The 24775-nt window shown below is 40.5% G+C and overlaps 1 protein-coding gene across 3 annotated transcripts in view; it reads left to right on the top strand.

Annotated features, from left to right (window-relative positions):
• Positions 1 to 13148: 13148 nt before the first annotated feature.
• LOC124131631 (protein kinase C-binding protein 1-like) overlaps positions 13149 to 24775 on the top strand; it is a 67854-nt gene continuing 56227 nt past the window's right edge. For 2 of the 3 annotated variants that reach the window (XM_046495031.2, XM_046495026.2), the window contains exons 1-2: positions 13149 to 13267; positions 23677 to 23773. The gene's annotated coding sequence lies outside the window, so the exon portion shown is untranslated. The remainder of the gene's footprint in view (positions 13268 to 23676; positions 23774 to 24775) is intronic. The other variant, XM_046495027.2, reaches the window with a different exon arrangement.

Genomic DNA, 24775 nt, shown 5'->3' with positions numbered 1-24775 from the left:
GGTAACTCGGGTATCCGGGTCGGGTGGGTACTGAGTAGGACCCAGGTACCCACCCGACCACCCGGACCCGTGGTTAGTCACGTGATATATTGTTTAATAACAAAAATTATCTAGAACTCTATGGTTACACTACAAGTCACTAATGTGTGCATTCCTTGAATGGTTGAATGGTCATATGGTTGAATAAAGATATAACTTAATTCAACTTCAGTGTATGAATGACCAGATTGTTTAATACATGAATCTAAATAAGTTTTGCCAGGGCTATGCTAAAAATGTTCCCAATCTGACATTTTGAGACTTCTGAGACCTAGAGTGGGGTACCTGGGTAGGGTCTGGTAATAGGGCTTTGGGTACCCGGGTAGTAAATTTGGACTCGTCCCAGCCCTATATGCTACTAGGTCTAACGTATAAATCAGAATGCAAGTTACAAACCAGCCTTCATGTTGTCGACCAGTCCCAATGATTACAATAAAGTTCGCGAGAAATTCAACATTAAAAAACAAAAGAAAACCATAAAAATTCTCTTTTTGGTGTCCTTTAAAACTGGTGGTAGCAAGTCTTTCCCTTCCCGTTTTCTTTTTCCTTATCTCGACATTTGATTGGTCAGTAATATGTTAATGAAAATCAAGGGCGGGTAATTTAAGATCATGAGACCAGGGGTTAGTGTAGGTTTACACGGTGATATAGAGGATGGTGATTGCCATATGATGCTTGATCTTCCTACTGCATTACTATGTTACTTATAGGTTAGAAGTGATCTTTCTAAACTTGTTGAGATGTCTGCAAAATGGATTTAAGTAAAACAGTTCTGCAATACATTTTGTCCATCATCTTTCCGAGGCAAGGGCATTAACTGACTATCAAAGTCCAGTTCCCACCCTTGTCGAACTAGGCTAGAGTTCCTTAGCTCGATCGTAGCACCACCAGTGGCTATTACAAGTTTGTGTGCCTTCGATGCCTCTCATGGGCCAATCAGATTCCACCTCTCGTTTCACGTGCATTTCCAAACAAAATGGCAGCGCCCAGGCAAGACGGTCTATATTGTGATAAAACGGGTTTTACACCGCAAAGTGCATCAAATCACGCGAGCACCTTAACGGAACCCTTAATCTCCTATACCTAAAAAGGGTATGAGTATAGGATGTTATATCTGAAAAGGGGATGGGTATAGGCTGCTGGAGCTGAGAAGGGGATGGGTATAGGCTGCTGTAGCTGAGAAAAGGGGATGAGTGTAGGATGCTGGAGCTGAGAAGGGGATGAGTGAAGGATGCTGGTGCTGAGAAGGGGATGAGTGTAGGATGCTGGTGCTGAGAAGGGGATGAGTGAAGGATGCTGGTGCTGAGAAGGGGATGAGTGTAGGCTGCTGGAGCTGAGAAGGGGATGAGTGTAGGATGCTGGTGCTGAGAAGGGGATGAGTGTAGGCTGCTGGTGCTGAAAAGGGGATGAGTGTAGGCTGGTGGAGCTGAGTAGGGGATGAGTGTAGGATGCTGGAGCTGAGAAGGGGATGAGTGTAGGATGCTGGAGCTGAGAAGGGGATGAGTGTAGGATGCTGGAGCTGAGAAGGGGATGAGTGTAGGATGCTGGAGCTGAGAAGGGGATGAGTGTAGGATGCTGGTGCTGAGAAGGGGATGAGTGTAGGCTGCTGGAGCTGAAAAGGGGATGAGTGTAGGCTGGTGGAGCTGAGTAGGGGATGAGTGTAGGATGCTGGTGCTGAGAAGGAGTTGAGTGTAGGCTGCTGGAGCTGAGAAGGGGATGAGCGTAGGATGCTGGTGCTGAGAAGGGGATGATTGTAGGTTGCTGGAGCTGAGAAGGGGATGAGTGTAGGCTGCTGGAGCTGAAAAGGGGATGAGTGTAGGCTGGTGGAGCTGAGAAGGGGATGGGTATAGGCTGCTGTAGCTGAGAAAAGGGGATGAGTGTAGGATGCTGGAGCTGAGAAGGGGATGAGTGAAGGATGCTGGTGCTGAGAAGGGGATGAGTGTAGGATGCTGGTGCTGAGAAGGGGATGAGTGTAGGCTGCTGGAGCTGAGAAGGGGATGAGTGTAGGATGCTGGTGCTGAGAAGGGGATGAGTGTAGGCTGCTGGAGCTGAGAAGGGGATGAGTGTAGGATGCTGGAGCTGAGAAGGGGATGAGTGTAGGATGCTGGAGCTGAGAAGGGGATGAGTGTAGGATGCTGTTGCTGAGAAGGGGATGAGTGTAGGCTGCTGGAGCTGAAAAGGGGATGAGTGTAGGCTGGTGGAGCTGAGAAGGGGATGATTGTAGGTTGCTGGAGCTGAGAAGGGGATGAGTGTAGGCTGCTGGAGCTGAGAAGGGGATGAGTGTAGGATGCTGGAGCTGAGAAGGGGATGAGTGTAGGATGCTGGTGCTGAGAAGGGGATGATTGTAGGTTGCTGGAGCTGAGAAGGGGATGAGTGTAGGCTGCTAGAGCTGAAAAGGGGATGAGTGTAGGCTGCTGGAGCTGAAAAGGGGATAAGTAGGGAATGCTAGAGCTGAGAATGGAATGATTGTTTTGAAATATGAGCATTTATGTCTGTAAATGTAGAAGAAACGGAGTTTGTCCAGTAATGCACCTCTTAACCTCTTGACGATGCTTTAAAGTGTAGAATGTAAATATACAAAGAGGATACATAAGGAAAAAATAATAATTTGCAAGTGCAAACAAATGCAAGTGTAACCTAATGAAATCATTAAAGGAAACTCAATTTCAGGCATTTCTTTAGGCTTAGAAAAATAAAAGAATTGGTTCTCAGACATTGACTTTTGAAAATATAGTGCGGGCAGGTGCTTTTTTTTGTTTTTGTTGGCTTGTTCAAACTAGTATGTAACCAAATAAACAGTTGTGTACCATCAACCTGGGAAAGGACCTCCCTACATAAACAAGCATACAAACTCCTATTGCTGCCATGACCATAACATGAGATGTGCAGTAAAGCAATGCACATGTAAAGGGAAGTAACTGTGTGCTATATTGGATTGCATTGTTTTTAAGTATTAGGATTTTTTTATTGTTTTGAAAACAAAAACGAAACGTGCGGCAGACTTTGTGATGATGCAGGTGCCTGAGAACCAAGACTATTTTTTTTTTTTCAGCTTTAGTCAATTTATCAGGCCCCCCCAAGATAACCATCAGAAGGCTCCCAAACTATGAAACATATACATACTTTAAATAGAAATAGCCACACAAATTACAAACAAGACACAATCACCATAAAGTTTGCATCATAATGATAAGAACCTACCGCATTTCCAATGGAACCAAGTACACTGATACAGGCAGCCTGTGACCATTGGGAAAGTATGAAATTAATATTTTAGCCCCAGGGTGATTTCAGGCAAGAAATAAATCCTCAGTACACATTGCTTGAAAGAGCAAACCACCAAGGACCTGTCACCTGTGACGTAGATGATTATCTGCCATGTTGTACCAGGTCTATGACCATATGTCATGTGTATTGAATAGATGGTACAGAGATGGGTGGCCACTGTAGACAATAGATGGTACAGAGATGGGTGGCCACTGTAGAGAATAGATGGTACAGAGATAGACGGCCACTGTAGAGAATAGATGGTACAGAGATGGGTGTCCAGTGTATTGAATAGATGGTACAGAGATGGGTGGCCACTGTAGACAATAGATGGTACAGAGATGGGTGGCCACTGTAGACAGTAGATGGTACAGAGATGGGTGTCCAGTATATTGAATAGAGGATACAGAGATGGGTGTCCAGTGTATTGAATAGAGGATACAGGGATGGGTGGCCAGTGTCTTGAATAGATGGTACAGAGATGGGTGTCCAGTGTATTGAATAGAGGATACAGGGATGGGTGTCCAGTGTATTGAATAGATGGTACAGAGAGTGGTGGCCACTGTAGAGAATAGATGGTTTAGAGATGGGTGTCCAGTGTATTGAATAGATGGTACAGAGATGGGTGGCCACTGTAGACAGTAGATGGTACAGAGATGGGTGGCCACTGTAGACAGTAGATGGTACAGAGATGGGTGGCCAGTGTAGGGAATAGATGGTACAGAGATGGGTGTCCACAGCAGAGAATAGATGGTACAGAGATTGGTGGCCACTGTAGAGAATAGATGGTACAGAGATGGGTGGCCACTGTAGACAGTAGATGGTACAGAGATGGGTAGCCACTGTAGACTATAGATGGTATAGAGATGGGTGTCCACAGCAGAGAATAGATGGTACAGAGATTGGTGGCCAGTGTAGGGAATAGATGGTACAGAGATTGGTGGCCACTGTAGAGAATAGATGGTACAGAGATGGGTGGTCACTGTAGACAGTAGATGGTACAGAGATGGGTGGCCAGTGTAGGGAATAGATGGTACAGAGATGGGTAGCCACTGTAGACAATAGATGGTACAGAGATGGGTGTCCAGTGTATTGAATAGATGGTACAGAGATTGGTGTCGAGTGTCTTGAATAGAGGATACAGAGATTGGTGGCCACTGTAGAGAATAGAGGATACAGAGATGGGTGGCCAGTGTCTTGAATAGATGGTACAGAGATGGGTGTCCAGTGTATTGAATAGAGGATACAGAGATGGGTGTCCAGTGTATTGAATAGAGGATACAGGGATGGGTGTCCAGTGTATTGAATAGAGGATACAGAGATGGGTGTTCAGTGTACTGAATAGAGGATACAGGGATGGGTGTTCAGTGTATTGAATAGATAGTACAGAGATTGGTGTCCAGTGTATTGAATAGAGGATACAGAGATGGGTGTCCAGTGTATTGAATAGAGGATACAGGGATGGGTGTCCAGTGTATTGAATAGAGGATACAGAGATGGGTGTTCAGTGTATTGAATAGAGGATACAGGGATGGGTGTTCAGTGTATTGAAGAGATAGTACAGGGATGGGTGTCCAGTGTATTGAATAGATGGTACAGGGATGGGTGTCCAGTGTATTGAATAGAGGATACAGGGATGGGTGTTCAGTGTATTGAATAGATAGTACAGGGATGGGTGTCCAGTGTATTGAATAGATGGTACAGGGATGGGTGTTCAGTGTATTGAATAGATGGTACAGGGATGGGTGTCCAGTGTATTGAATAGATGGTACAGAGATGGGTGTCCAGTGTATTGAATAGATGGTACAGGGATTGGTGTTCAGTGTATTGAATAGAGGATACAGGGATGGGTGTTCAGTGTATTGAATAGATAGTACAGGGATGGGTGTCCAGTGTATTGAATAGATGGTACAGGGATGGGTGTCCAGTGTATTGAATAGAGGATACAGGGATGGGTGTCCAGTGTATTGAATAGAGGATGCAGGGATGGGTGTCCAGTGTATTGAATAGATAGTACAGAGATGGGTGTCCAGTGTATTGAGTAGATGGTACAGAGATGGGTGTCCAGTGTATTGAATAGAGGATACAGGGATGGGTGTCCAGTGTATTGAATAGAGGATACAGGGATGGGTGTCCAGTGTATTGAATAGATGGTACAGAGATGGGTGTCCAGTGTATTGAATAGAGGATACAGGGATGGGTGTCCAGTGTTTTGAATAGAGGATACAGGGATGGATGTCCAGTGTATTGAATAGAGGATACAGAGATGGGTATCCAGTGTATTGAATAGATGGTACAGGGATGGGTGTCCAGTGTATTAAATAGATGGTACAGGGTATATCTTGATACATATATGTGGCCAGTGTAGAGTATAGATGGTATCAGTCATTTGGATAGCTGAAACCCTTTTCAAAATTGTTTAGCATTTCACTTTTTGCTCCAATCAAAACAAACATATAGAAAATAATAGAAATATGTCTTGTTATATAAGGTTGTTTGATACTTTGTGTGTGAGTAATCTCAGCTTACTGTCGGTGTGTTGACACGCCACTACAGCCATACGTCGGCCTTGGCCTGGTGACACTGATGGCGGTCATGAATGAGCTGCATCTGCACCAGCTGCCAAGTCTGTATCTTCCTGTCAAGCCTCACCCTTCCAGGGGAGACAACCCTTTGCTGTGGCTAACACTGTTTGTTGATGAACTTTGAAGTGTTGATCAAGGCAAACACCATCGACCATTGGTTGGTCTGCAAACACTTTACAGTCCACTGTGATATTTCTTTGGTGTGTAGCAAAAGACTAGTGTCTGACTAGATGCTGGGCAAAAGCTGACTTGGTTATAATGCATACCGTATTCGACGTAATAAGCGCCCCGCTCTAATAAGCGCCCACGGCGATATTTGCTAATATATTGGCAAGTGAACAATCCCAATTAGCACCCCTTCCGATTGATCAATGTACACAAGACTTATTTATTTGTGTATAATACGCACTCGTGTGTTATATGCACACTTAATTATGGGCAATTAAATTCTGGAAAAATATATCTGTCGTACATAAACATTTCAGGCTGTCAGCATAAACCACAAAATTTATCTTTTAACTCTGTTTTTTTTCACTCAAATAATATTCTAATAAGAGCCCCCTGTTTCTAATTTTGAGAGCGCCCTGGGCGCTTATTACGTTTAATACGGTAATTGTAATTTTATTTTAATTTTATTTTGTAATATCCAAAACTCCTCTTCTGACAGGCTTCTCATCAACTAGGTACATTTTATATTCCTCTTCAAGCCAGACCACCGTTTGTTTATTGTTTTCTGTTTGTGAATGACCTAATTAATCTGGTAAATAAAAAATAACATTCAAGATTATAATTTTCAAGATAAATGGGGTTAAATGTGGGATCATATTATATTTGTACTGTCACTATTCTGAACATGTTTTAATGTAGGAATTATAATTTGATTGAACAGCAGATGTAAAAATCAAGCAGTGAGTAGTATTGGATATGACCCGGGTTGTTTTTGCACATCATGGCCACACCCAACACCATGACTTCAGAATTATTAAATATTTTACATTAAAAACTGGGATATTTTCTTCTTTAGTTCAAAACTGTGTAGGACCGCCTCCGTGGTCTAGTGGTAGAGCGTCTGCCCAGAGAGAGGAAGGTCCGGGGTTCGATCCCCGGCTGCTTCATACCAAAAGATGTTAAAAGATGGTACTTGTTGTTACCCTGTCTGGCGCTTGGCATTAAGGGGTTAAAGCAAGGAATGGTCGGCTAGGAGTCAGTATACTGTGTCTGAGTAGGGTATTCATGTTAAACTGCGGCATAATATCTCAGTGGGCTAGCACTATAAATCGGCATCAGTCCGGACTAGTACAAGCAGCCACACACACACGTGCATGCACGTCGCTATATAAGTGCAATAATCTTGGACGCAACATTAAACCCAATTTCACCACCACCTCAAAACTGTGTATCTTGTGTATTGGATGAAGCGTCTGCTCGGAGAGAGGAAAGTCAGTCCTCTGACTGTGTCATGCCAAAAGACGTTGAAAGATGGCTGTTGCCTTGCAAGGCACTCGGCATTAAGGGGATAATGCAAGAACTGGTCGGCTGGGAAGCCAGTATTCTGTGTCTGAGTGGGGTATCAATGTTAAAGTGCAGCATGATGGTAAAATCTCTGTGGAAGAGCAAATCTTGCTGTTGCAGTTTTAAGGAGGGCATTTTTAGCTCACCTGAGTCATGTGATCGAGCTGGTGTCGTGTCCTTTTTGCCCATTGTTCATTGTAAACATCTTTTCACCTATTTATAGCCATTACCAGCCATTTATATCTCGCCTGACTGAATGTCAAATGAGCTTATATCATTGTGTGTTTGTCCGCCGTGCGTCGTCCATCGTCGAACGTAAAACATCTTCTCCCCAATATGTAGCCATTTTTCAACTGTGATTATCTCCCCTGAAAGTTAGGTGAGCTCATGTTGTGGCATGTTTGTCCGTTGTGCATCATAAACATCATCACATGGTTGTTCCGACCAGTGATAACACCTGAATTTGTTCAAGTGGTTTCAAGCTGATTTTAAATATTGCTGACATGGCAATATTTATCAAAAATAGAAACACATAACGTGTATAGATACGATAAAATTTGTATATTACAGGGTATGTTTTTATGCCCCGCCCAAACAAAGTTTTCAGTGGATTATTGAAACAGGTTTCATCCGTGTGTCTGTCAAGTTTCGTTTTCAGAGTATAAATCGGCCTACCTTTTAGAATACAGTACCAAAACCTTTTCAAAGACATCTAATACCCAATGACGTAATTTGAGATATTTTGTTGCCAGATACACCTGCGAAACAATGACCTATGATGTCAGGGGACGTCGAATGTGCATATGCTCCTCTCAGTGATCCGTCACCTCTAAATGCTATGTCATACAATAAGCCCAGCGATGTTGAGAGTTTTCAATATTCGTTCACTAACTATAGCCTGCGGCATCTTCCCAAGGCAAGAGAGTTAACTGACTATAAAAGTCCAGTTTCCACACTTGCCGAACAAGGCTGGTCTTATGGAGTTACATTTTGGCCGGACTAATGAGTCTATGCATAGTCCAGTCAAAATCATGCACGGTGAGTAAACTGTCGAGCAGATTTCTGTTAATTGCAGGATTTGCAAAGAATGTGCACCACCAACTCGTTGTCAACAGATATTTTTCAAATCTTTTTATGTTTCTAATCAAGGTGCTCACGTGATTTGATGCACTTCACGATGTTAGACCCATTTATCACAATATAGATCTTGATTATCGATCAGATCGCCTTGACATGGCACCGCCGTTTTGTTTGAAACAAATGTAAGTGATACGAGAGGTGGAATCTGATTGGTCCATAGGAGAGGATTAGAAGGGACATATCTCGTAATAACCACTGGTGGCGCTATGATCAAGCCCAGGAATTCCAGCCTAGTTCAGCAAGGGTGGAAACTGGACTTTTAAAGTCAGTTTACTCCTTGCCTCGGGAAGATGAGCCTGCGGCGACGCAATTTAAAGCACCAGTTTATGTAAGCTTTTTTATTTTCAATATATAGATTTTTTTCGGTTTCAACTTAATTCATGTGGATGAATAGATTGTAAATGAGAACTATTATGCATATTTTATTATTTCGATCCATTCGATTTTATTATTATGCAAAGGAATTCAGTTACTTAGGTATTTATTTATTGACATTGCACACGTAAACATTGCTGGACCAAACACTGTATATCTGTCTAATGTTGGACTTCTTGTCAGACTCGCGCACACACACACACACAGCCTTAATTTCCAACACTGCTTCCTCAATGGTAAAAACAGCCCTCGATAGTCTCAACTAACTGCAATATGTAAAACTGCCCTCGACAGTCTCAACTAACTGCAATATGTAAAACTGCCCTCGACAGTCTCGCGAATTGCAAAGATAAATCTGCCCTCGATAGTCTCGACCAAAATCAATATTTAAAACTGCCCTCGATAGTCTCGACTAACTGCAATATTTAAAACTGCCCTCGATAGTTTCGACTAACTGCAATATTTAAAACTGCCCTCGATAGTCTCGACTAAGTGCAATATTTAAAACTGCCCTCGATAGTCTCAACTAACTGCAATATTTAAAACTGCCCTCGATAGTCTCGACTAACTGCAATATTTAAAACTGCCCTCGATAGTCTCAACTAAGTGCAATATTTAAAACTGCCCTCGATAGTCTCGACTAAGTGCAATATTTAAAACTGCCCTCGATAGTCTCGACTAACTGCAATATTAAAAACTGCCCTCGATAGTCTCAACTAACTGCAATATTTAAAACTGCCCTCGATAGTCTTGACTAACTGCAATATTTAAAACTGCCCTCGATAGTCTCAACTAACTGCAATATTTAAAACTGCCCTCGATAGTCTCGACTAACTGCAATATTTAAAACTGCCCTCGACAGTCTCAACTAACTGCAATATGTAAAACTGCCCTCGACAGTCTCGCGAATTGCAAAAGATAAATCTGCCCTCGATAGTCTCGACCAAAATCAATAGTTAAAAACTGCCCGCAATAGTCTCAACTAACTGCAATATTTAAAACTGCCCTCGATAGTCTCAACTAACTGCAATATTTAAAACTGCCCTCGATAGTCTCAACTAACTGCAATATTTAAAACTGCCCTCGATAGTCTCGACTAACTGCAATATTTAAAGCTGCCCTCGATAGTCTCAACTAACTGCAATATTCAAAACTGCCTTCAATAGTCTCGACTAACTGCATTATTTAAAACTGCCCTCAATAGTCTCAACTAACTGCAATATTTAAAACTGCCCTCGATAGTCTCGACTAACTGCAATATTTAAAACTGCCCTCGATAGTCTCGACTAAGTGCAATATTTAAAACTGCCCTCGATAGTCTCAACTAACTGCAATATTTAAAACTGCCCTCGACAGTCTTGCGAATTGCAAAAAAATAAATCTGCCCTCGATAGTCTCGACCAAAATCAATAGTTAAAAACTGCCTTCGATTGTCTCGACTAACTGCAATATTTAAAACTGCCTCGATAGTCTCAACTAACTGCAATATTTAAAACTGCCCTCGATAGTCTCAACTAACTGCAATATTCAAAACTGCCTTCAATAGTCTCGACTGACTGCAATATTTAAAACTGCCCTCAATAGTCTCAACTAACTGCAATATTTAAAGCTGCCCTCGATAGTCTCAATATTTAAAATTGCCCTCGATAGTCTCAACTAACTGCAATATTTAAAACTGCCCTCGACAGTCTCGCGAATTGCAAAAGATAAATCTGCCCTCGATGGTCTCGACCAAAATCGATAGTTAAAAACTGACCTCAATAGTCTCAACTAACTGCAATATTTAAAACTGCCCTCGATAGTCTCGACTAACTGCAATATTTAAAACTGCCCTCGATAGTCTCAACTAACTGCAATATTTAAAACTGCCCTCGATAGTCTCGACTAACTGCAATATTTAAAACTGCCCTCGATAGTCTCAACTAACTGCAATATTTAAAACTGCCCTCGATAGTCTCGACTAACTGCAATATTTAAAACTGCCCTCGATAGTCTCAACTAACTGCAATATTTAAAACTGCCCTCGAAAGTGTCGACCATCTGCCACAGTTAAAACTGCCCTTGATAGTCTCAACTAACTGCAATAGTGTTGTGACTGTATGAGTACCATTATCTGCCCACAATATGGAGATTTCCTGGCATAGTTTAAGATTAAAGTGAATATTACTTGTTCTAAGTGAACACCGACATGTATGTTCGAGGATCATGTATACTACTCAAAAGAAGTTAAAGAACACCCAATTAGTTTCATATGACTAATAGTTTCGATCAAGCAAATACGAAAGTTTTGATTATTACTATTTGTGTCATTTAATTACGTCAATCGATACAAAGGATACTGTTGCACAGTGTTGGTGGTAACTGCTGATATATTATAAGCTGGCACTGATGTATTGGAATTGGACAATGGACAAGTGAATACAGTTTGATCCATTGTTACACTTCTTGTTCCCAGAATCTTTGTTGGAATGATGTGAGGGAGTATGACATTAATAAAACAATACCGTATTCGACGTAATAAGCGCCCCGCTCTAATAAGCACCCACGGCGAAATTTGCTAAGATATTGGCTAGTGAACAATCCCAATCAGCACCCCTTCCGAGTGATCAATGTACACAAGACTTATTTATTCGCGTATAATATGCACTCATGTGTTATATGCACCCTTAATTATGGGCATTTAATTCTGGAAAAATATATCTGTCGTACATAAACATTTCAGGCTGTCAGCATACACCACAAAATTTATCTTTCAACTCTGTTTTTTCCACCAAAATAACATTCTAATAAGAGCCCCCTATTTCTAATTTTGAGAGCGCCCTGGGCGCTTATTACGTCGAATACGGTAATCATTATGTTTGCAATATTTGACACTATTTATGTGACAGTCACCTATGACAGTATTAGCATCTATCTGGTATCACTGGTTTGGTGGGTTCAGGGATTTATCTAGACCTGTTCAGAGGTCAATATTTGGCCCCATGTTGACATCAAATGCCAGTAAAACTTCCCAAATTGTTTTCAAATTTCTCAATTCCTCCAAATTTCCAAAAATATGAACATTAAAAAAAAATCAATTTTGAAAAATATCGCATTTTATTCCCAATTTGCCTGCCAAGGGGACGTAGTTTGGAATTCTGAATAAATCCATGGTGTTGCTACCCCCAGAATGACTACTAACTACAAGGGTAACTGTCCACAAGCAAACACAACGATAACAATGTCCTACATATAGATCCTATTTAGTCTGTATTCCCCTGAACTAACAGACTGACCCACAGTGTCATGCCAATAAGGGAATTAAGGATATCACATTTTTCTTTACACACATTTATTAAACTCCCTAAAATGGAAAGTGTGGCCTTAAATAATGATTTTGAATTTTTCTCAGTTTCTCATGAGCCTTAAATCATGTAAATAAAGTGCTTCAAGCAACCTGCCATCACCTAAAATGTTGTCTGCTCAGTGATATGATCTTTGTCGGGTCTTTTGCATTTAAATGAATGATAGACATTTCTAATATTGTGCAAATTTAGCTTGTTCACATTTTTAAGAGAATATCTCGATGTATCGCCATACCTCATGTCAAAAGGTAACATAACTTTCATCAGCAACGATGTGCTAGTAAATTAAAGGTGTTACCTTAATATTTGAAAATAATTAAGCCGATATGAATGTAACAGAATATATAAACATATTATCACATGAAACACAAAAAACGATATGTTTACATAGGATTAGGCTGTATAAATACATAAATCAACACAGTATAAATATGGGATAATTTGTACTCTAAGCAACTGGGCGTACTATTCTGAAATAAGAATCTTTAATCTTTAGTCAAATTTAGCTACATGCACTATATCTGAACATATCTATATTACATCTTTGGTACCAATAAATGCCCTTAACATTGACACACACCTGGCATGCCTGGGATTACATCACAGTTTTATAGTAAACAACTGGTCTGTGTCCCTCGGATGCAGTAGGGTGTTAAATGTACCCACAGATGAATTCTGTTGTCCTTGATCTCAACAGAGAGGATCTACTGTTTTGTGAGGCTTCTGATAAGGAGACCCAGCTAACAGTGTCAAGCGAGGCATTCATTCTCCCACAGGTCATGACCCTGTTTCCTGTGGCACTCCCACTACTCGTTCAGCCAATGAGCTTGAAGCATTAAAGACTGATTGACAGACAGGGACATGGTAACTCCAGTCTAAATATAGCCCAGTGTTGTGACATCATTTGGATGAGAGCCAAGGCACATGGTTTCAGCCAGCTAGCTTTGCCTCCATTTTAGTGGAACAGAGAAAAGGTTGCAGTGTTGTTTCAGATTGGGAGACTTGGTAATGTATTTCAGGGTGGTGTATGTGGTTGTGTGGGATGTCTATGGTCAGCCAGTGTGTGCTAGATGCCATATACCATGTATCAGAAATAGTTGACATTGTTAATCCTGCAAAACATGGTGTTCATGACAGAGTTTTCCTTTGACATCTCTGATGGAGAATGTTGGCACAAGGAGCATGTATTGTTCGATGCATCTTGGCTGGTCATTGAAAAACTTAAATATCAGTTCTCCTGATTATGTATCGATACATAAAATGAGAGTATCAATACAAATATGACATCAAAATTCATTGTTATTGTATTCAAGTTATGAGTACTGTGTACATTTCTTGGTAAAGTCCTGAAGTTAATTAGAAATTTGGTAATCATGAATGATAGTCTTTTATATTGATATATGAATCTTTAACATTTCAGTCGTACTTTGAAACAGTGGTAGTTATCATAGTAATAATTTCAATTGTATCATTAAGTGATGTATGGTAATATTATTCCAAGCGTGGATACAGATCTTTATAAAAGGAGGGGAGTATTGGTGATTACAAGTTCACATACAAATTCTAGATGACGATTACTAATTTGTGAATTAGGTTAGCTGGTGGTGTTCTACAAACATATCACCCTGGGATATAGTTATACGTTAACAATTTGTATACTGGTAACCTATTAATCATACAAATGTATATATTGTAAATATATTTAAAAAAAGGGCATGGGATGTGCGCACCTGCCTATTAATAATTGCTTCTCAACAAAACTTGGCACAGATTACATTTTAACATTTTATCAAAGTTTCTACATATTTTTTTCCACAAAACATGGTATGAAAAGTATGGAATGTTAGTTTAATTCAAGGTTTGTAATGATATTTCTTCCAAGTTATGTATAACATTGTATATAGAGGGAGCTGACTGTGAACAGCTTCAGCGGTAGATGTCAGTGCTTGATGAAGACCAGTGTCTCTGCAAAATAGTTTCGAAGAACGTTTGTTTAGGGAATTGGCCGAGCCTCTCTTTTTTATGCCATGGTTTTTAAACTCGTCCTATAACGTGAACTCCTTTTTACATTTCAAGCTTGCATATGCGTGTGTCGTTTTGAATTTGTACATGACCCCCTGATATCTTTGACCCCTTTTTGTTTGTTGTTTAACGCCGCACTCAGCAATATTCCAGCTATATGACAGCGGTCTGTAAATGATAGAGACTGGACCAGACAATCAAGTGATTGACATCATGAGCATCGATCCAGGCAATTGGGATACAATGACATGTACAATGACCAAGTCAGCAAACCAGACCACCCGATCCTGTTAGTCGCCTCTTACGACAAGCATCGGTTGCTGAAGACCTATTCTACTGCGGATCTTCAAGGGTCTGTTTTGTATCTACACATGACCCCTGATACAATACTCATATCCTTGCACAGTTTCAGTATACATGAAACGTTATGCGAATCGTTGCACTCCTGTTCCTTGCATAAACTTGCATATGCGTGTGTTTTTTGTATCTATACATGGCCCCTGATACAATACTGCTATCGTGGCACAGTTCCAGGTTGCATGAATTGTTATGGGAATCATTACAATCCTGTTTGTGGCACAAACTTGCATATGCGTGTGTCGATGTTCAGTGAATTATTACAATCCTCTTTGTTGCACTGTCCGTCTGGGCCAGTTGTAGTATGAATGGTGGCAAGGATCAAATTTCTCCAGCATTTGCCATGTTTGTCAAACCCTGTGAATGTATGAGACACATACGATAACTCTCAATAACGTTGTGAGAATTTCCTTGGTTATGAAACTGATAGAATAGCTGTTTCATATGACACACATCAATTAAGAAATAAACGACGAGTGGGAGTTGTTTATCGTACAATAACACACTGCAGGGAGAATAAACCACTCGTGGTCATTTTTTTCTAATATGAGATGTCAGCATTATTTACAGCCTCTTTAAGGAAGAGGATAAAATGTACAAGGTTCAACAATATTTACCCGTATCTTAATAATGATGACTCCCTCAATGGAATCCGACAAGTCCATTTTATGCACAGGTGAATATTTCCCGTATATTCTCACAATCCTCTCGTCGATTACCTGTACCTTTTCTCCCAATACGACCCATTAAGATTCTGGGGTAGAATAGGTCTTCAGCAACCCATACTTGCCGTAAAAGGCGACTATGCTTGTCGTAAAAGGCGACTAAAGGGATCGGGTGGTCAGGCTCACTGACTTGGTTGATACATGTCATCGATCCCAAATGAGTGGATCGATGCTCATGATATTAATCACTGGATTGTCTGGTCCAGACTCGATTATTTACAGACCGCCATCATATAGCTGGAATATTGCTGAGTGCGGCGTTAAACAACAAACCAACCAACCAACCCAATACCGATTGTCATATCTCTCCCGCTTTTGGATGCATTCGTTCAGCCATCGCATATATCTGCAATCCTCAGCTTCATCTATGGGGAACAACTCACTAGACGCTCCCCTCTCAAAAATGACATCCAATAAACGTCATGAAGTTGCGAGCGCATGTTGAAATCTCCAGAAATGACGTCATGATAGAATGTTTTATCTTGAAATAAACCACACTTCATTCTTCATTGTGCAATTGTTACATGCGTAGGTATTTGTATTCATTGTCACTGTAACAGCCTTCGTGGCACTGTTGTATGAAATCAAACTCACACTCTCAGTCATTCACTATTGTTAAATTAGACTTACGGCAAATGAAATTAGTACAAAAGGTTCATTGGCTGTACATACATGCTAGCAGACAGAAACATGAGCTAGCCTTGACAAACAGCTGCAGTATTTTGAACCAAGGATTCAACAGTTTCCGTTAGAGGTGAAATCATACAGCATAGTCACGACAGCTACAGAAACTAACAGTTTTAGTCCTCTAGTCCTTACAATGATAACACAGCCAAACTCTTAAAAATGGCAAATTTCTACTAGTCGCTATAATACCTTAACTATTGGGCAGTTTGGCAAGGACTGTACGACTTGTGCCAGTTTCTAATGATGCATGATATACGTATCATGATACATAGGTCACAATACGATATGTATACTATACAAATACTGTAAATCGTGAAATTAATGCGTCTCCAAAAGAATGCGACCACTGGTCCCTAGCCAAAAATGCGACTCAATATGAATGCGACACCCCCTCCTCTAAAGAATCAGTGGATTTCTATCTAAAGATGTCCTCAGTCAGGTTTAGAATCCTCACCTTAATCCAACCTTACATTAATCCAATCACACACCAAATAGCACCGCTCATTAGCGCTGAGTAAAGTACTTCCACAAAAACAATACATGCGCGCTGGCTCATGTCGGCTTTTGACGCAGTCGCAAAGAACAAAGGGTGGTGTCTGACTGGACTTGCAGGTGTGATCAGTGATGACATAAGTGAGTAGAACTCTTGTCTTGTCCCCAGCAGTGACAATTCACGGGACGTAATTAATGTTTAGATGACATTGATTATATACTTTCTATACAAGTGCTGCTAAATAAACAGTGCTGAGGTACATCAGTGTATGTCTAAGTTGGTAGTTTTGCTATCCAAAATGTCTCATTGTTGATATCAATGCGATGTTTAAAAATGCGAGCAAAGACCACTCGCATTTTTCGCATTTAATCCACGCTCTCGTTAATTTCAAGATTTACAGTATTTATGTCAAATCATGTGAAAGCACCTTGACTATAATCATTTCACAGCAGGTTCAAAAGGAAAAGCTAGCTTCAAACACTTGGTCATAATGGCTATTCATAGTACTGAAATTGAAACGCTAATTTCAATACATTTTGTGATATTTGACTGACAAAAATGCTGGGACGTCATTAAATGAGTAGTAAGTAATTTATTGTAGCAAGTGTATCGTTTTGTATCAATACAGGAAAAAAATGTTTAATGATTCAAACTGTGCTTGTATTATAATCAAAGGAAGTTGAAGAACACCTGACATACCATGACAGATTAACTGTAGTCACATGAAAAGATAAGGTGTTCCTTAACTCCGCGGAGACAGATTAACTATAGTAATTTTGAAAAAAACTCATTTCAGTAGTATTCATTGTCATGTGACGTGACATATAAGGATACTGCAGCGAGTCTTAATGTGGAAGTGATTGAATCTCAATATATAAAATTTCCTAGATATTGGAGTGTCTATCATGCATGACCAACTGTAGTAGGCCGATTGTTTTATAGGTCCCAGCCAATGACAGTAGCTGTAACATCGGACAGTGATGCTCTTCACAGAAGGAATAGAGTTGGACCATGGGCCGTTACAATCTTGTCGTTGTGCCACCAGCTACTATAAACCGTTTAGCAACATAAATGTTTTCAGTTAACTTAACTTGACCATGTTATGATGCAGTCTAGAGAAAAAATTCAATCACTTTCCCCCAACTTCTTCTTCTAGAAACTCATAAAGGGCGATCACCACCATGTTCTTCCTGGGTTTGCTCCGATAATATTAGGAAGTGTGAGGCAACAAATATTGCTGCCGTGACATCATTTTCAGGCTATGGGATCGGCAGAAATTACTTGACTGGTTGACTGTTTGACTGTACGCATTATGCCAGGATTTGGCACCAGTTCTGATTTAGCAGTCGGGTGAATGCTTGAAAATCATATTAAAATTATACATTAGTACCGGTAGATATGTTGGCTGAAAATGTGATAATTACATTTTTGTGCTGTCAAATTATCCAACGTCTTCCTCTATTTCAAAATATAGCCATATATGGATGTTTGAGACTGCTATCAAAACTACACACTTTAGATTTGTAACCACCATGTAACAATTAGCTATTGTCAAATAAGTAAACGATACATCAGTTCCTCAGAACATTTGTAATTCATTGAGGAATTTTATAAGTATATGAAGTTTTAAATGGTTGGAAATTTGTAGTATATGTATACTTTGTGCGATAATAATGCACCCTCTAAAAATGACTGCATTTCATGGAGAGTGCTGTACTCATTGCATGCACGTTCATTTCATTGCCTGTATGTATGACATAGGCTAACTTTCGGCTTCATCAATCACTTACAAATCTCATTTGTTTTTGTGTCCTGTTTTAATCTGAAAACAAAAAGACATCAACATTTTTCAAATTACACTGTGATTTTATCTCTCCAGCCTGTGCAGACAACCTGCCAAATGCCTTGTGTTTGCCACAAGCACCAACAAACGAGGAATGGTTTTCTATAATGTGTCCCGCTGCTGACTGGGTCATCTTTAGCCTATTCTGATTGCTCATGCTGTCATGCAGTGGTTTATCTGGCCCCGAATTGATCGTTTACAATCCGTGGAAGAGCTTGAATATTGTTGAATATGGTGTAAAGCAACATTCATTCACTCACTCACATAACCTCAATGTCTTTGGTATTATGAGTTAACAAGGTGGTCGGGTAGCTGAGTGGTTAAAGCGTCCACACATCACGCTGAAGACCCAGATTTGATTCCCGACATGGGTACAATGTGTGAAGCCCATTACTGGCGTCCCCCGCCGTGATATTCCTGGAATATTGCTAAAAGTGGCGTAAAACCATACTCACTCACTATGAGTTAACAAGGCCATGCAGAACATGCATTCCCCGAAATCAGTTTGTGATATACTCAAAACATCCATGTTATATAGCCACTTTTGGAAGATTGGAATCTGCTTGGGTTTGATGGTGCTGTGAACAGAATTTTCATTTGAGCCACTTTTTTGTTTCGGTTACTACACAGATGATAACTCATGTTTATCCCACAATCCTGATTGACACTAAAATTTCAAACAAATTTTCTCTGGGTAGCCTAGTGGTTAAAGTGTTCGCTCGTCATGCCAAATACCTGGGTTTGATTCCCGACATGGGTACAATGTGTGAAGCCCATTACTGGTGTCCCCTGCCGTGATATTGCTGGAACATTGCTAAAAGCGGCGTAAAATCATACTCACTCTCACTCACTGTTTTCTCTGCTTGGTAAGCAAGTAAGAAATTACGAACTGTTTGTAAAAGAATGATGAGTGTAATGCTTGATGTGCTATGCAATACAGTGGTTAAAATATTTGTTGGTGTAATGCAGTGAATGTTTTAAGGTTTTTCATTGTTATCAATAATATTACATATGCTACAAATTTCTAACACATGCTTGTTCCCAAATTAAATATGCATAACTCTGATATATTGTTTACATCAATCTCATTAAAATCAGATCTTAGTTCTCGCTACCGCTAAACAAAGATCTGAGCACATCCCATTAGGGGTCACGTCAGAACGACCTTTCAACCTACCAATCAGAGCGTCGCTTACCAGATCATAAAAGTGACAGTCGGAATGAGATTTCTAATGATGCAACCACGAAAACTTTAACACAGGGTATTCGGAACGATAGTTACGGGTTTAACGACTCAATCCATACAATCTAGACCATATATTTGCCATTCCAGAATGTTCTTTTGTTCAGGTTTCAAATTTTTAATTGAGAATTCATCAAAATATGTTTCGAAGCTTAAACGCCAATTTGAATTTAGTGCTGTAAAGCACGAGAAAGCTGCCTTCTGATTGGCTAATGTCGACTTCTTGTCAGTCCTTCCATTGGTCGGTCAAAATTCGCGCTAGGTCGGTCTGATGTGACCCGTAATGGGATGTCCTCAGATCTTTGTTTTGTGATAGCGAGAACTAAGACCTGATTTTAATGAGATTGTGTTTACATCTTTTGACGATCGGGAAATGTTATTGGTGCAAAATGCTGGTGTAATGGCTACAGTGAACCATGTGTAATTCATTCCTGCCGTATAGCAATCCCATCCCGTGCTTTTGCTTCAACTATATGTAATAAAGTGAGAATGGTTGAAATGATTTTAATACGGTAAATGTTCCTTGCATTGTTCAGGACCCAAATACTGCAATCTAGTGACTTAACTAGCCCCAATAAGCATGCATGAACTAGCCCTGATAAGTATGAACTAACCCTGATAAGTATGAACTAGCCCTGATAAGCATGAACTAGCCCTGATAAGTATGAACTAGCCCCTATAAGCATGAACTAGCCCCTATAAGCACTCATGAACTAGCCCCGATAAGTATGAACTTGCCCAGATAAGTATGAACTTGTCCCGATAAGTATGAACTAGCCCCGATAAGTATGAACTTGCCCCGATAAGTATGAACTAGCCCCAATAAGTATGAAGTAGCCCCGATAAGTATGAACTAGCCCCGATAAGTATGAACTAGCCCCGATAAGTATGAACTAGCCCTGATAAGTATGAACTTGCCCCGATAAGTATGAACTAGCCCTGATAAGCATGAACTAGCCCCTATAAGCATGAACTTGCCCCGATAAGTATGAACTTGCCCTTATAAGGATTGAACTAGCCCTGATAAGTATGAACTAGCCCTGATAAGCATGAACTAGCCCAGATAATTATGAACTTGCCCCTATAAGCATGAACTTGCCCCGATAAGTATGAACTAGCCCTGATAAGGATTGAACTAGCCCCGATAAGTATGAACTAGCCCCGATAAGTATGAACTAGCCCTGATAAGCATGAACTTGCCCCGATAAGTATGAACTTGCCCCGATAAGCATGAACTTGCCCCGATAAGTATGAAGTAGCCCCGATAAGTATGAACTAGCCCTGATAAGCATGAACTAGCCCCGATAAGTATGAACTTGCCCCTATAAGCATGAACTAGCCCCTATAAGCATGAACTTGCCCCGATAAGTATGAACTTGCCCCTATAAGCATGAACTAGCCCCTATAAGCATGAACTTGCCCCGATAAGCATGAACTAGCCCCGATAAGCATGAACTTGCCCCGATAAGCATGAACTAGCCCCGATAAGTATGAACTAGCCCCTATAAGCATGAACTAGCCCCTATAAGCATGAACTTGCCCCGATAAGCATGAACTTGCCCCGATAAGTATGAAGTAGCCCCGATAAGTATGAACTAGCCCTGATAAGTATGAACTAGCCCCGATAAGTATGAACTAGCCCTGATAAGTATGAACTTGCCCCGATAAGTATGAACTAGCCCTGATAAGCATGAACTAGCCCCTATAAGCATGAACTTGCCCCGATAAGTATGAACTTGCCCTTATAAGGATTGAACTAGCCCTGATAAGTATGAACTAGCCCTGATAAGCATGAACTAGCCCAGATAATTATGAACTTGCCCCTATAAGCATGAACTTGCCCCGATAAGTATGAACTAGCCCTGATAAGGATTGAACTAGCCCCGATAAGTATGAACTAGCCCCGATAAGTATGAACTAGCCCTGATAAGCATGAACTTGCCCCGATAAGTATGAACTTGCCCTGATAAGGATTGAACTAGCCCTGATAAGTATGAACTAGCCCCAATAAGTATGAACTAGCCCTGATAAGCATGAACTAGCCCTGATAAGTATGAACTTGCCCCGATAAGCATGAACTAGCCCTGATAAGCATGAACTAGCCCCAGTAAGCATGGACTAAAACTTTATAATGGCTATATTTATTGATCGTGCTTGTTCATGTTGTTGGCAAGGATTGCAAAAATGTAGTGTTGGGAATTGGTTGATTGATCACTGTTTTAAAAAATAATTGATGATCAACTGATGATTGATCATGAATGGGAAGAGAAAATCTTAGGTTTAGAGCCTCCTTAGTCAAGATCCTTTATATAAATAACAAGAAATTAAATAGTAAATTACATTAGAACATCGCCATGTGTCAGCATGTTCAAGACTTGCGAAAGGATAAGAATTCTCAGAAAAGTGTCAATATGAAAATAAAATATACTTGATTAACGGTTCCCACCCCCTCCAATCAATCTGACACGCTATTAATGATGTGATATATACGAGATGTACTATTCAACATCTTCAAAGAGACGTTCAACCAAACTTGCTCACTATTTTACTATACTGGCATTTTCCTTCAGAAATAAGATTATGAACATTGCAAATGTTTATAAAACTATAGTCACCACTACTGTTGCTTCCCCAGGATTGTCTGGTCCAGACTCGATTATTTATACAGACCACCGTCATATAGCTGGAATATTGCTGGGTGTGGTTTTTAACAACAAACAAAACATTAATACTCAAATTTTCACCAAGCCTTCATTATAACCGCAAATGAAATTGCAATGAATACCGAACCCACTCTGAAAACCACTCCCCAAATACTGGATGTTTCGTTGGCCTGGAAACCTGCAAGTCCAGACACGCTTGATGAACCCATTTCCCTTGTGTGGGAGAAGGCACTACTTTATTAGTACGTGATGTAATAAATGTCCGTCCAGCAGCAACGAGTGGTCTTAAACAGTTACAAACATGCTTTTAATGCATTAACCTTTTTGCAGTTATGAGGCAATGTCAGTTGCTATGGTAGCACAGAGAAATATTATCAGTGTAGTATATACAGACAGGCAGGACAGCTGAGAACTACTGACGGCAGGTGTCACCGCCAGTCCTGGTACTTCCATGTGCCTAGGGGTCTAATTGGCATTATGCTTTCAGCCACAAGGAGGAGCACTGGTCCTCAGAACAGGCTATGATTCCCAGTGTGGGCTTCCTTGCCCTGCTTCTGTAGTGAATGGGTTTTCTCAGTTACGCCCAGTCATTTATCACTGACTGAAAGACATTGAAGATTTCTGTTCTTTCCTAATTTTCTTTGTGAGTAGTCCCGTGGGGATTTTGAATTATAATAGATCCCAATCCATGTTTGTTGGTCACAAGAGGCAAAATAGTGGATTGGGTGGTCAGGATCGGTGACCTGGTTGATGGCGTGTCTTTGTACCCTGACAGCGTGGTTCGTTATTCACAATATCAATCACTGCATTATCTGGTTATTTACAAGCTGTAGTCATATAGCTGTTATATTACTGAGTGCAACGTTTAACAACAAAGGGGCTTTAAAAATATAACATAAAATGGGGGGCATGGGGTCAGCCAAGTATTCTGTCTCAGTCTTAGAACAATATTCTCAGACCTTGACAGATAGACTCAGGCAATAGCACTATTGCAGAGGTACTGGGTGTCATTGTACAAAACAACCTAAGTCCTACGACTGTCGTAAGGCTATCTTAAGGTATGGGACTTACGATCATCTTAGCGCTAAGATTGCTTTGTGCTGAAAGTACTATTGCCACAAGCAGCTCCTATCACAGGGTGTCATTTGTGAATGTATGTTTTCAGTGATTAGGCTAGTGAAATGGACCCATTCATCAGATTATGTCCCTTTAAGAAACATGCATAATGGTATTTTCACCAAATAGTGTTGTTTTGCATCTGCAATGCAAATAAGTGACATCATAATAAATTATTTCCTGACTTTCCCATGAGTCAGATGTCATGTCCGCCTGTGTCCTGGATGAGTGTATTAGGGAATAATACTGTATGTTCTGTTGGCAGGTGATGGACAAGTGACGTTGAATTGTGGTGAAACGTGCTTCCACATCATAGTTCAAGTGTATGAAGCCCCGATTCATCAAGCACCTGTCAGATAGAGGTCAGTACTTGCTCGCTCACTCACTCACTCACTCACTCACTCACTCACTCACTCACTCACTCACTCACTCACTCACTCACTCACTCACTAATAGAGTGGTCAGACTCACTGACTTGGTTGATGTATGCCATCGTATCCCAATTGTGTGGATCGATGCTCATGATGTCAGTCACTGGATAATCTGGTCCAGACTCGATTATTTACAGACCGCCGTCATATAGCTGGAATATTGCTGAGTGCGATGTTAAACAACAAACAAAAGAAAGCGAAAAAAAGCATGTCACCCATAGGAATTCTTGGTTTGAACTGGTCCCTAACTTATTCTGGTCGTAAGTGTGATATTTTTATAAAGTCAAGCTGAGATCAAGAACAATGCTGTGTTATTTATATATGATTTGTGCACTATCAGACATTTTCAGGTGTATTATATTTGCCTCACCCATGCGGCCCTCGGTTAACTCTTCAGCAGCTTCCAAAGCTGACAGCGTGAATCTTATTTCATATTAAATCATCTGCATATTTATGTCTTAAAGCATAATATGTGTACTGTTTCAGTGGATTTGGATCTAATTTTTTTCTGTACTGACTTGAGCATGTTGAGATCTGCATCACTCCAGGCTTTCCTCCCACATTAAGCTGACACTCTGTGATAGCCTGACCTCCACTTGTCCTTGGAGAGAAGAGCAGTCCTGTCAGTCGCAGTCATGTTTATTGTAGAGCGCTGTATTGCAGCATCAGTTCCAGTTGGGATGCAATAACCATCACCTACAGGAGGCATTTAGGTGCAAGATTGCTTTACAAAAGATAAATACTTTACACTTGCATGTCTGTTTACATTGGAAATTAACAAGACAAGACACCTCAATCATATTGCATGCCACCTTCCGTCCCCTCATAGATTATGGCCCCGAGAACAAGGTATCATTGTGAAGGTATTTATTGCAAAGCATTGAGGTAGAAATCTCGACTGTATTTTCTGATTGAATGCTATGGAAGGTCAAG

The sequence above is a fragment of the Haliotis rufescens genome, unplaced genomic scaffold (genome assembly GCF_023055435.1).
Source record: "Haliotis rufescens isolate VD_foot unplaced genomic scaffold, xgHalRufe1.0.p SCAF_1, whole genome shotgun sequence".
Lineage (NCBI taxonomy): Eukaryota > Metazoa > Mollusca > Gastropoda > Lepetellida > Haliotidae > Haliotis > Haliotis rufescens.
The sequence above is the reverse complement of the archived record's forward strand: the minus strand, read 5'-3'. Positions and strand labels throughout refer to the sequence as shown.